The 12,865-nt window shown below is 43.2% G+C and overlaps 1 pseudogene; it reads right to left on the bottom strand.

The window, feature by feature from the left end:
- Window positions 1–5,777: 5,777 nt before the first annotated feature.
- LOC121860536 overlaps window positions 5,778–12,865 on the bottom strand; it is a 97,695-nt pseudogene continuing 90,607 nt past the window's right edge.

Here is a 12,865-nt window from a genome sequence, read left to right as displayed (position 1 = left end):
ACTGATGGGAGATAGTGACTGATGAGAGATAGTGACTGATGGGAGATAGTGACTGGTGGGAGATAGTGACTGATGGGAGATAGTGACTGGTGGGAGATAGTGACTGATGGAAGATAGTGACTGGTGGGAGATAGTGACTGGTGGGAGATAGTGACTGGTGGGAGATAGTGACTGGTGGGAGATAGTGACTGATGGGAGATAGTGACTGATGGGAGATAGTGACTGGTGGGAGATAGTGACTGGTGGGAGATAGTGACTGATGAGAGATAGTGACTGATGGGAGATAGTGACTGGTGGGAGATAGTGACTGGTGGGAATGGTGACTGGTGGGAATGGTGACTGGTGTTGAGAATGACGGTGGGAGATGGTGACTGGTGGGGATAGTGACTGGTGGGAGATAGTGACTGGTGGGAGATAGTGACTGATGGAAATAGTGACTGATGGGAAATAATTGGCTGATGGGGAGATAATTGACTGGTAGGGAGAATGTTGACTGATGGGAGATAGTGACTGATGGGGAGATAGTGACTGATGGAGATAATTGACTGATGGAGATAGTGACTGGTGGGAGATAGTGACTGGTGGGAGATAGTGACTGATGGGAGATAGTGACTGAGGTGGGAGATAAGTGACTGGTGGGAGATAGTGACTGATGGGAGATAATGATGACTGATGGAATAATTGACTGGTGGGAGATAGTGACTGATGGGAGATGGTGAAAGGCTGATGGGAGATGGTGACTGGTGGGAGATAGTGACTGATGGGAGATGGTATTGATAGGAGATAGTGACTGGTGGAGATAGTGACTGATGGGAGATGGTATTTGATGGGAGATAATTGACTGGTGGGAATGAAGTGACTGATGGGAGATGGTGACAGGTGGAGATAGTAGATGAGGTGGGGAGATAGTGAATGGTGGAAGATAGTGACTGGTGGGAGATAGTGACTGATGGGAGATAGTGACTGATGGGAGATAGTGACTGATGGGAGATAGTGACTGGTGGGAGATAGTGACTGGTGGGAGATAGTGAATGGTGGGAGATAGTGACTGGTGGTGAGAGATAGTGACTCTGTGTGTGTGTGTGTGTGTATGTGTGTGAATTAATGAGAGGTCGAATACCACAAAGAACCAAAAGACGTTAGGGTACATACCAACTCTCCTTCACACTGCAGGTAGGTAGGAAGGTATGTAGCTAGGTAGGTAGGGAGAGGTGAGGATGAGTGTCATGTGCTTTTTCCTTATTCCTGTGTATGAAATTGAGACAGAGGTGTCGTGTCGTGTCGTGTTGTGTTGTGTTGTGTTGTGTCGTGTCGCGTCGTGTCGTGTCGCGTTGTGTTGTGTTGTGTTTTGTTAGAGGTGTTGATGTTACGTATCCGACCAGTCTTAAACCTGTCTCAAGCACGTTACGAACATGTTTGTAGTTAGATCAGCTTTTCATTGATTATAATATGTTGTATACGTATGATCACCTGAAGATTAGACACCCCAGCTTATTTCACCTGATAATTGATTCCTTAACGATATTTGGGTGTTAGGTTAGGTGTGGTTGGGTCAGGTCAGGTCAGGTCAGGTCAGGTCAGGTCAGGTCAGGTCAGGTTTGGTTTGGTTTGGTTTGGTTTGGTTTGGTTTGGTTTGGTTTGGTTAGGTTTGGTTAGGTTAGGTTAGGTTAGCGTTAATCATTCGGTGAAATAAACTTGAGTGTCTATTTTTCAGGTGATCCTTCATGTTAACTCCACGGAAATCATCACGTTCTGAACCTGTTTCTGAGAAGTTAACTGTAACTAAACAAACCTAACTTGACTTAATCACTGACAAATAAATGGTAGTTAGCGATATGTTAAACTCTTGTTACTGTCGCTACTAACTACTGTATAACGATTGTCTGGAGATGGTCTCAAGACATGTTGCCAAACTGTCCCGTACGTGTTTCAAACCCGTTATGGTAGAAGTCAGCTGAGAAATAAAAGCAGTTACTAACCTTTTTTCTTGTCACAATATAACAACATCGAGTGGGTAATTTTTTATCTTTTATTTAGTTGTTTTGTTTGTCTTGAGTGTGACTTGAGTGTGTCTTGAGTGTGTCGTGAGTGTGTCTTGAGTTTGTCTTGAGTGTGACTTATATGACATGGAACTATTGCCGTCGAGTGAGCATCCATTAATTTGTATGGGTCTAATTTTTTAACTTTATTTACCATTTACAAAAAAGTGCTGTAAATATTTAATGATTTTGTTGAATATTTACGAAATTTACATCTTTTTAAGGATTTTTTTTCTCATGATTTTCCAGATGTTGATTATTATTTTATTGAATTATTTTATTGTATTATTTTATTTTATTTTATTTACGGTTTATATTTTCGGGGGCAATATATATATGCTCCAAGGTGCATTTTTAATCTCAATTTTACCATTAAACATTTATAAAATTAACTCTGCTTCCTCTTTTCTTTTTTTTTGGAGGCTGGGTATTTAAAAATTTACAAAAACTACATCACTTATGGTTTTCGTAATTTTGGGGCATTGAAGAAAGTAGTATTTATACTTTTTATATATATATAGTTTTAGAAAATGTTTACAAAGTATATTCAATATATATTTTTTTTATTTTCTGGGCATTTACAAGTTTCAATTTACACTTTAGTAATTTTTGGCCATTTACAAATTTTATCTGAATTATTTTTTACTTTTTACATTTACTAACGTCATTTTTTCCCCCCTTGAACATTTAGACATTTACGAAAGCTAATTAATCAGTGTTGATGAGGAATGTTGACAAGATCCGGGTTACTATACAGCCTTTACTACGTTATTTCCGCCTAAAGTCAGCGGTGTGTACTTTCGGCGTGTTTGTTTACTTCCTGTTTGGTTGGCGTTTGTTTTTCTTGTTTTTTTTATATATATAGGACTCTTATGGTGTTTGTGTTTGTATCTCATTACGCTTAAGTTTGTGTAATGATTCGTTTGTGTGTTCTAGTTTGTATTAGTTGTGGTGTTTTTTTCTTACAGTAGATTTTTTGTTTTATTGTGTTGTGTGTGTGTGTGTGTGTGTGTGTGTGTGTGTGTGTGTGTGTTTTATTGTTTTTGTGATTTAATTTTTGTTTATTTTCGTTGGTGTTTTTTTTTATTAGTTATTACGTTTATTTTTTTTTATTTACTTGTCTTTCTTATACACCGTTTATTTAATAAGAGTTTTTATTTTATTTTTTTCATTTTTTATTCATGTAATTTTTCATTTTCTTCTTTTCCCTCCGTTTGGGCTTCTTGGTGTTTGTGTTTTTATTTCCCGTTTTTGTGTTTTTATTTCCCGTGTTTGTGTTTTTATTTACCGTCTTTGTGTTTTTATTCCCGTTTTTGTGTTTCTATTTACCGTCTTTGTGTTTTTATTCCCCTGATTCGTATAATTTGTATTTGTTTTGTGGAAATTTAAAACACTATAAAGTTAATTTGTTTTATCTCTTGTTTGTTTGTGTTTTATTAGAGAATGAGTGAGTTAGAGAGTATTAATTCTGTTCTGGTGTGTGTGTGTGTGTGTGTGTGTGTGTGTGTGTGTGTGTGTGTGTGTGTGTGTGTGTGTGTGTTCTTCCACCTCGTCACCCCTAACACACAATCATCAGCTGATATACTGCACTTTATATATTTTACCCAACACTGAAGTAACACCTCTCAGTATTATTGTATTAAACTCAGTCTTATTGTATTAATCTCAGTCTTATTGTATTAATCTCAGTATCCATACATAAACACCAGATATCACTTGGTATCTTGTCAAAAAAAAATAAACACAGGTAAGATAGAGTGATTGGTTATCTTACCTGAAGTAAATCATCACAACACAGGTATTTTTGCAGGTAATAAGTGTCACGTGTTAATTAGAGCTTGTATTATTAGTCAGATCAACAGGTAAACCAATGCATAATAACTCTTGATTACAGGTGAAGTGATCCAGGTCCTAACGTGGTTAATGGTTGACTGGTTGATAAGAATGAGGGGGGGGTTAGATCTGGTGACGTCACTATGTAAACACACTTCATTGCTGTACAGGTAGAGGCAGGGTGGGGAAGAGGTGGGTGGGGGATGCTGAGGTGGGGGAGAAGTATTTAAGCCTTGCTGGATCTGTTCTATATTTTAATTTGGCTCATTGAGGTATGGAAGTGTATATGTATATTATTTACCTCAGTGACGTCTCCCAGGTAAATGAACACAATTTATGTGTTAATTAATGCGTAGGTTGACCTGTTTCCATTCACTCTTATGAGGGGCTCTATATATATATACGCTTCGGTTTGTTTACCCTAGTGACGCCAGTGGGTGGGTGGGTAGGTCATGGGGGGTCATTATACGCCCACTGAATGACGTAGTTAACCTTCGCCTTCGGTGTAATGGGTAAAGGTATGTACCGCCCACCACACCTGACGCACCTCTCACCTGACGCACACTTGACGCACACCTGACGGACCTCTCACGACGCACACCTGACGCACCTCTCGTATGCTCAGCTGATTCCTGTTGTGTTTACGATGGAGGTTGACCTTGGTGGTGGTGGTGGTGGTGGTGGTGGTGGTGCAGGGTCGGTGGCCGGCTGGTGTTATGAATGTGGTGAGGAGTTGGCTTAATGACGTCTGGTTGTGATGGTTGTGATGGGAAGGTTGCCGACCTGACGTCTATTTTGTGGTCAGGAGTTGTAGCTTAATGACGTCTGGTTGTGATGGTTGTGTTGGGAGGTTATAAACACCAGCGTCACTTTAGCCGGTCAGAGTTGTAGCTTATTGACGTCTGGTTGTGGTGGTTTGTGATGGAGAGGTTATAGGCCTGACGTCTACTTGTGGTCAGGGTTGCTTGGCTTATTGACGTCTGGTTTACTTGATGTGGTTGTGATGGAAGGTTATAAACCACTGACGCTCCTGCTTGTGGTCAGGAGTTATGGCTTGACGTCTGGACATGATATGATTATAGGCCAATGACGTCTACTTGTGGTCAGGAGTTGTAGCTTATTGACGTCTGGTTGTGATGGTTGTGATGGAAGGTTATAGGCCAATGACGTCTACTTGTGGTCAGGAGTTGTAGCTTATTGACGTCTGGTTGTGATGGTTGTGATGGAAGGTTATAGGCCACTGACGTCTACTTGTGGTCAGGAGTTGTAGCTTATTGACGTCTGGTTGTGATGGTTGTGATGGAAGGTTGCGACCACTGACGTCTACTTGTGGTCAGGGGTTATGGCTTATTGACATCTATAGTTTGGCTGATGGATTTTGTGATGGAAGGTTATAGGCCACTGAGCGTCTACTTGTGGTCAGGAGTTGTAGCTTAATGATCTGGTTGTGATGGAAGGTTATAGGCCACTGACGTCTACTTGTGGTCAGGAGTTGTAGCTTATTGACGTCTGGTTGTGATGGAAGGTTATAGGCCACTGACGTCTACTTGTGGTCAGGAGTTGTAGCTTATTGACGTCTGGTTGTGATGGTTGTGATGGAAGGTTATAGGCCACTGACGTCTACTTGTGGTCAGGAGTTGTAGCTTATTGACATCTGGTTGTGATGGTTGTAGTTGTTATGAGGACTTGGAAAGACACACATGATCTTGTATAACCTAACCTAGGGTGGGGTTGAGTTATGAGGTAAGTCACTTCTTTAAAAGACTGGTGAGGAAGGCGGTGGCGGGGGGAGATGTTCACATCCATCTGTCTGTCTATCCTCTGTCTGTCCTGTCTGTCTGTCTGTCTGTCTGTCGGTCTGTCTGTCTGTCTGTCTGTCTGTCCAGGCGTCGCATCACCCAGCGTTCCTCAGCCGACCACATCAGGAAACAGTATTTATTTACACTCAACATAAAACACTTTCTTCCTTATTTCATATATATTTTTTTTTTTTTTTACAAACTTAATCACTTATACTTTTACTAGTTTGTTATTTTATCAGCTTAAGCTTTTATCAACTTTAGCGGTTGGGAATATTGCTTTCACACATCACAAGTATTTAACAGTTTCATTCCCGTTATTTACACAAGAGCAGAGTAACTTGGATTGGCTAAGGAATATCGTGACGTCACAGCGTTTTGCCTAACTAGAAGCCAATCAGGTGCAAGATGCCATGCTCGTCACCATGGCAACGAAGGTAAACTAGGAGGGAGAGACTACGAGTGAAGATTTACTACCTCCAGGTGTTGGCTGTGAGGGAGAGAGAGAGAGAGAAAACACCTGTTAATTAGACTGCACACCTGTAAATGAGACCACACACCTGTTAATGAGACTTTACACCTGTTAATGAAACTACACACCTGTTAATGAGACTACACACCTGTTAATGAGACTACACACCTGTTAATGAGACTACACACCTGTTAATGAGACTACACACCTGTTAATGAGACTACACACCCTGTTAATGAGACTACACACCCTGTTAATGAGACTACACACCTGTTAATGAGACTACACACCTGTTAATGAGACTACACACCTGTTAATGAGACTAATTAGTACTAAAACATTATATTACTCCCATTATAAGTTATACGAGTCATCAATAATAAGGAAGGTGTATGTATGTATGTATGTATGTATGTATGTATGTATGTATGTATGTATGTATGTATATCTCACCTGTGTAGTACATCTGTGGAGCCATAGAAGGACAGTGGACCTGGCGGCTATTGGTGAAGTCAATATTTGTTCTGAGTGGTCGGTGGAACAGCTGTTGAGTGGGGCGAAAGTTGTTGACCATCTTGGCTTTGGGAGTTAATTCATTCCCCTGCCGCACCTGTCGCAACCCGTGCAGCTGTTGAGGACGATAAGGAGGACAGGTGTGTGTGTTAGTGAAGTGGTCAGGTCAGGTCAGGTCAGGTCACACAGATTATTATCGTGATAGGTCGTTGACATTTGATTTTGAACTTTTATATGAAAATTAAAACTGACACATAGTTTATTTAGCCGCAAAACTAGGAACACTACACTAGCAACACAACACTAGCAACACAACACTAGCAACACTATTGACCTGCTATTATTTTCTTGTTAATAGACTCTCTATGACTACATAATTAAGTAGTGTAATTAATTTAAAAGAAATGAAGCGTGAGGGAGGTTGGAGGAGGAAGGAAGGAAGGAAGGAGGGAAGGAAGGAAGGAAGGAAGGAAGGAAGGAAGGAAGGAGGGAAGGAAGGAAGGAAGGAAGGAGGGAGGAAGGAAGGAAGGAAGGAAGGAAGGAAGGAAGGAAGGAAGGAAGGTATCATGGTGAGTTGATACGTGATTTTGTGATGGTGATATATAAGCAGTCTCTCTCTCTCTCTCTCTCTCACACACACACACTACCTGCTGCTTGGTGATGTAGACGGGCTTGTTCACCAGTATCCACGTGACGGTCTCATGGCACGGTGGCTGTGAGAGAGCCATCGTAGGTAATATAATGGTGAGAGTCTGGTAGCAACGCCCGCACGCCCACTTTCTCTACTACAGATGACGACCCCGCCCATTTCACCCTCTGCACCGCGTCTGTCAGGGGTCGTAGCCCTGGGTGACCTTGTAGACCCAACTGTAGGAGAAGAAAACGGTGGTGACTTATTGGGGTGGGTGTGAGTGCGTTGAGGGTGATAATGAGTGCGTTGAGGGTGATAATGAGTGCGTTGAGGGTGATAATGAGTGTGTTGAGCGTGATAAGTGCGTTGAGTGTGATAATGAGTGCGTTGAGGGTGATAATGAGTGCGTTGAGGGTGATAATGAGTGCGTTGAGGGTGATAATGAGTGCGTTGAGGGTGATAATGAGTGTTGTGAGCGTGATAAGTGCGTTGAGTGTGATAATGAGTGCGTTGAGTGTGATAATGAGTGCGTTGAGTGTGATAATAAGTGCGTTGAGGTGATAATGAGTGCGTTGAGGGTGAATGAGTGCGTTGATGTGATAATGAGTGCGTTGAGTGTGATAATGAGTGCGTTGAGGGTGATAATGAGTGCGTTGAGTGTGATAATGAGTGCATTGAGGGTGATAAGTGCGTTGAGTGTGATAATGAGTGCGTTGAGGTGATAATGAGTGCGTTGAGTGTGATAATGAGTGCGTTGAGGGTGATAATGAGTGCGTTGAGGGTGATAATGAGTGCGTTGAGGGTGATAATGAGTGCGTTGAGGGTGATAATGAGTGCGTTGAGGGTGATAATGAGTGCGTTGAGGGTGATAATGAGTGCGTTGAGAGGAAATGAGTGCGTTGAGGTGATAATGAGTGTGTTGAGCGTGATAAGGCGTTGAGTGCGTTGAGGTGATAATGAGTGCGTTGAGTGTGATAATGAGTGCGTTGAGGGTGATAATGAGTGCGTTGAGGGTGATAGAGTGCGTTGAGCGTAAAGTGCGTTGAGTGATAATAAGTGCGTTGAGTGTGATAATGAGTGCGTTGAGGGTGATAATAGTGCGTTGAGTGTGATAATGAGTGCGTTGAGTGTGATAATGAGTGCGTTGAGGGTGATAATGAGTGCGTTGAGTGTGATAATGAGTGCATTGAGGGTGATAAGTGCGTTGGAAGTGTGTGATAGAAGGTGCGTTGGTGTGATAATGGGTGCGTTGAGTGTGATAATTAGTCAAGGTACCTCACTATGTTACGGAAAAAAGGTTCTGCTGAGTCACGCACATCCTGGTTGGGTGAAGGAAGGAAGGAAGGAAGGAAGGAAGGGGAGGGAGAGAAGGAAGGAAGGGGAGGAAGAAAGGGAAGGATGAAAGGGGAGAGAGGAAGGAAGATAGGAAAGGAAGGAGGAGAAGAGAGGGAGGGATGGAGGGAGAGAGAGAAGGAAGGAAGGAGAGAGAAGGAAGGAAGGAAGGAGGAAGAATGGGGAAGGGAAGCGGACGAGAGGAAAGAAGGAAGGAAGGCGGGAACGAAGGAGAGAGGGAGGAAAACGTGTCCTAGCCCTAAGGGAGAAAATTGCCCGTAGGAGGGAAAAAGAGGGAGGGTAATTGCCTTGAGGTGGAGTGGGGGTGGTGAGGGGTGGAGTGAGGGTGGGTGAGGGGTGGAGTGAAATAATAGCTGTAGGTAGGAGGAGGAGGATGGATGGAGGTGGGTAGAAGTGAGGAAAATAGGAGGAAGGAGAGAGAGAGAGATTCGCCAAATGATGGCTGCCTTTATTTGAACATTTCCTTGTTTCATTGCCTCCTCTTCCTCCTCTCTCCCTTCTCTACCCCCTCCTCCTTACCGCCGCTATAGCTGAATATCTCTCTCTCTCTCTTCTCCTCACCAATATCAGCCCTCAGTTTTTACGAGAGGAGAGAAGTCGTCCCAGATCTATCTTGCTCCTTTGCTGCCTCGTCAGATGTAAACAAACCTTCGTCGGATTCATGTCGGATTCAGTCAGGGTTTCCTCTATGCGAACGCTGGGTTGTAAACATTCCCAGGTAGATATTGTGTATGCCCGTGATGGTGATTGAAGTGTGGAGTAGGTGGTGTGGAGTGGGAGGTGTGGAGTAGGTGGTGTGGGTAGGTGGTGGAGTAGGTGGTGTGGAGTAGGTGGTGTGGTGGGGGTGTGGAGTGGGTGGTATGGGTAGGTGGTGTGGGTAGGAGGTGTGGAGGGGTGGTGTGGAGTGGGTGGTATGGGTGGGTGGTGTGGAGTGGTGTCACTGGATTGAGTAAGAGAGGAGTAGGAGACAGGTGGTTAGAGGGAGTAGAAAGGAGTTTGGAGAATGAGTAGGGAAGGGGTAAGAAGAGAGGAAGAAGAGGGAGAGAAGAGAAAGGTTTGGAGGAGGAATAGGAAGGAGAGAGGGAAGAGGAGGAGAAATGGTATATAAATTAGAAGAAGAAGAAAAAGAGGAGGAAGGACATAAAAATAAAAAAGAAGGAAGGAGGAAGGAAGGAAGGAAGGAAGGAAGGAAGGAAGGAAGGAATAAAGAAAGAAGTGGGGGAAGAGAAGTAAGAATAGACACGACATTATCTTGACTACAAAAACTACATAATTAAGCTGAAGGCGAACGTGACCTACACTGGCTGGGTGTTAACGCTGGTTTGGCCAATGACAGAAGGGGCTGTACTCCTTGTAATGTGTGTGTGTGTGTGTGTGTGTGTGTGTGTGTGTGTGTGTGTGTGTGTGTGTGTGTGTGTGTGTGTGTTCTCTCTCTCTCTCTATGTTAAATTAAGTAAAGTAGGTTAAGTCTCCTTTGGTTTGGTTAGTTAGGTTAAGGTTAGGTTCGGATAGGATATTAATAGTTAATTCGAAAAAAACACAAAAATTATCCCTAAGATCGATAAAACACACACACACACACACACACACACACACACCACCACAATATGCATTCATGTATACAAAAGCAAGTACCTTTCTCATAAACTTGCATAAAAATTCATACACATATATACAAATCTCCTCACATATGTATATGTATTGTATGTATGTATGTATGTATGTATGTATGTATGTATGTATGCATGTAAAAGCTCAGGTGGTATATATACAAGGGGAATATACCTGGACGAAAAAGTATATCACCTTTACCTGTGTCAAGCTCACCTGGAAATAAACCCTCACCCCCCTCTTCTCTCTCAACCAAGGAAGGAAGAAATTAGGTAAATAACAGTCATTCCTTCGTTACCTTAGAGTTAGGTTACGTTAGGTTACGTTAGGTTACGTTAGGTTACGTTACGTTAGGCTACGTTACGTTAGGTTACGTTAGGTTACGTTACCTTAGGTTACGTTAGGTTACGTTAGGTTACGTAAAGGGGTGGAAGGGTAGAGAGTTTGGTATGAATGAATCAAAATAAAACCTTTGATTCCTAGAGAAACAGGGGTGGGGAGGATTGAGTGGGGAGGATGGGAGGGATGGTAGAGTGGGAGGGATGGAGTGGGAGAGGGATGGAGTGGGAGGGATGGGAGGGAGAGAGTGGGAGGAGTGTGGGAGGGATGGTAGATAGAGCTCCACCATAAAGTTATAGTATGGTGAACTGTGGTCGCCAACCCTCAGATGTGATGCCTTAATTGATTTCCTTATTTATTATCATTTATTACTCTTCGTTATCCTTTACCTTTGTTACTCTCTATCTCTACCCTTCGTTACTCTTCTGTTCTTTGGTTAAGTGTTCGTTATTAGTTCGTTACTTTCATTGTTATTGGTGTGAGTAACAGATGTTTCTTAGTCTCTTGTTCCTTCCCTCTCATTCTCCCTCCCCTTTCCCTCTCATTCTCCTCCCTTTCCCTCTCCCTCTCCCTCACTTCTCACACTGACGTTTACATCGAATCCTGTGTCTCGTGGGATGCTGGTCAACGGACAGCCTTCATCTGTTGGTCCTTCCACCCACCTAACCTAACCTAACCTAACCTAACCTAACCCTTCCTCGCTCACTCCCTCTCCCTCCTTCCTTCACCCTCTTTCACTCTCGCCCTCCCTCACCCTCCTTCACTTCCTCGTTCACTCTTTCTCCCTATATCCTCTCACACCCTCTCCCTCATTCCTTCACCATCCCTCACTCTCCCTCACTCTCCCTCACTCTCCCTCACCTTCAGCAGTACAGAGATGGCCACTACACCGTGCGCTCTGGTCACAGCCTCGGAGAAGTTGGTAAACAATTGTGAGTTGTAGCCATAGATCTGTAGCTGTGGAGACAAGAAGACACAGGTCATATGAGGTCATCTGGGGTCACCTGTAAATATATTAGGTATTTTGGGGTCATCAGGAAATATATTAGGTCATCTGGGGTCACCTGTAAATATGTTAGGTCATCTGGGGTCACCTGTAAACATGTTAGGTCATCTGGGGTCACCTGTAAGTCACCTGTAAACATGTTAGGTCATCTGGGGTCGCCTGTAAACATGTTAGGCCATCTGGGGTCACCTGTAAGCATGTTAGGTCATCTGGGATCACCTGTAAACATGTTAGGCCATCTGGGGTCACCTGTAAACATGTTAGGTCATCTGGGTCCCCTAAACATGTTAGTCATCTGGGGTCACCTGTAAACATGTTAGGTCATCTGGGGTCACCTGTAAATATGTTAGGTCATCTGGGGTCACCTATAAACATGTTAGGTCATCTGGGGTCACCTGTAAACATATTAGGTCATCTGGGATCACCTGTAAACATATTTGGTCATCTGGGGTCACCTGTAAACATGTTAGGTCATCTGGTCACCTATAAACATGTTAGGTCATCTGGGGTCACATGTAAGTCACCTGTAAACATGTTAGGTCATTGGGGTCACCTATAAACATGTTAGGTCATCTGGGGTCACCTGTAAACATGTTAGGTCATCTGAGGTCACCTGTAAAAGTTAGGTCATCTGGGGTCACCTGTAAACATGTTAGGTCATCTTGGGTCGCTTGTATACATATTTGAGTCGTTTATAGTCACTTTTAAATGTAAAGTAATAACATTCATTTAACTTTAAGTTTTACCCTAAAATTATACAGCGTTTTCCCAGTCATTCATATAGCAGTAGACTCAGAGCACCAGTGAGTCACCAAACAGTATTGACTCACAGCATCATTGACTTACCTCACAGTAATGACTCACAAAACAGTTATAACTCACACTATCAATGACTGACACCATTAATGATTCACATCATCAATGACTCACACCACCAATGACTCACACCACCGCTGACTCACACCACCACTGACTCACACCACCATTGACTCATACCACCACAACTCACAATGACCACTGACTTACACCACCTGACTCACACCACCACTGACTCACACCACTGACTCCACACCACCACTGACTCACACCACCACTAACTCACACCACCACCATTAACTCACACCACCACTGACTCCACACCACCACTAACTCACACCACCACTAACTCACACCACCATTAACTCACACCACCATTGACTCACACCACCACTGACTCACACCACCACTGACTCACACCACCATTGACTCACACCTTCATTGACTCACACC

The sequence above is a fragment of the Homarus americanus genome, unplaced genomic scaffold, assembly GCF_018991925.1.
Source record: "Homarus americanus isolate GMGI-L3 unplaced genomic scaffold, GMGI_Hamer_2.0 scaffold33963, whole genome shotgun sequence".
Lineage (NCBI taxonomy): Eukaryota > Metazoa > Arthropoda > Malacostraca > Decapoda > Nephropidae > Homarus > Homarus americanus.
Note: the sequence above shows the minus strand (reverse complement) of the source record. Positions and strands in the feature narration are given on the sequence as shown.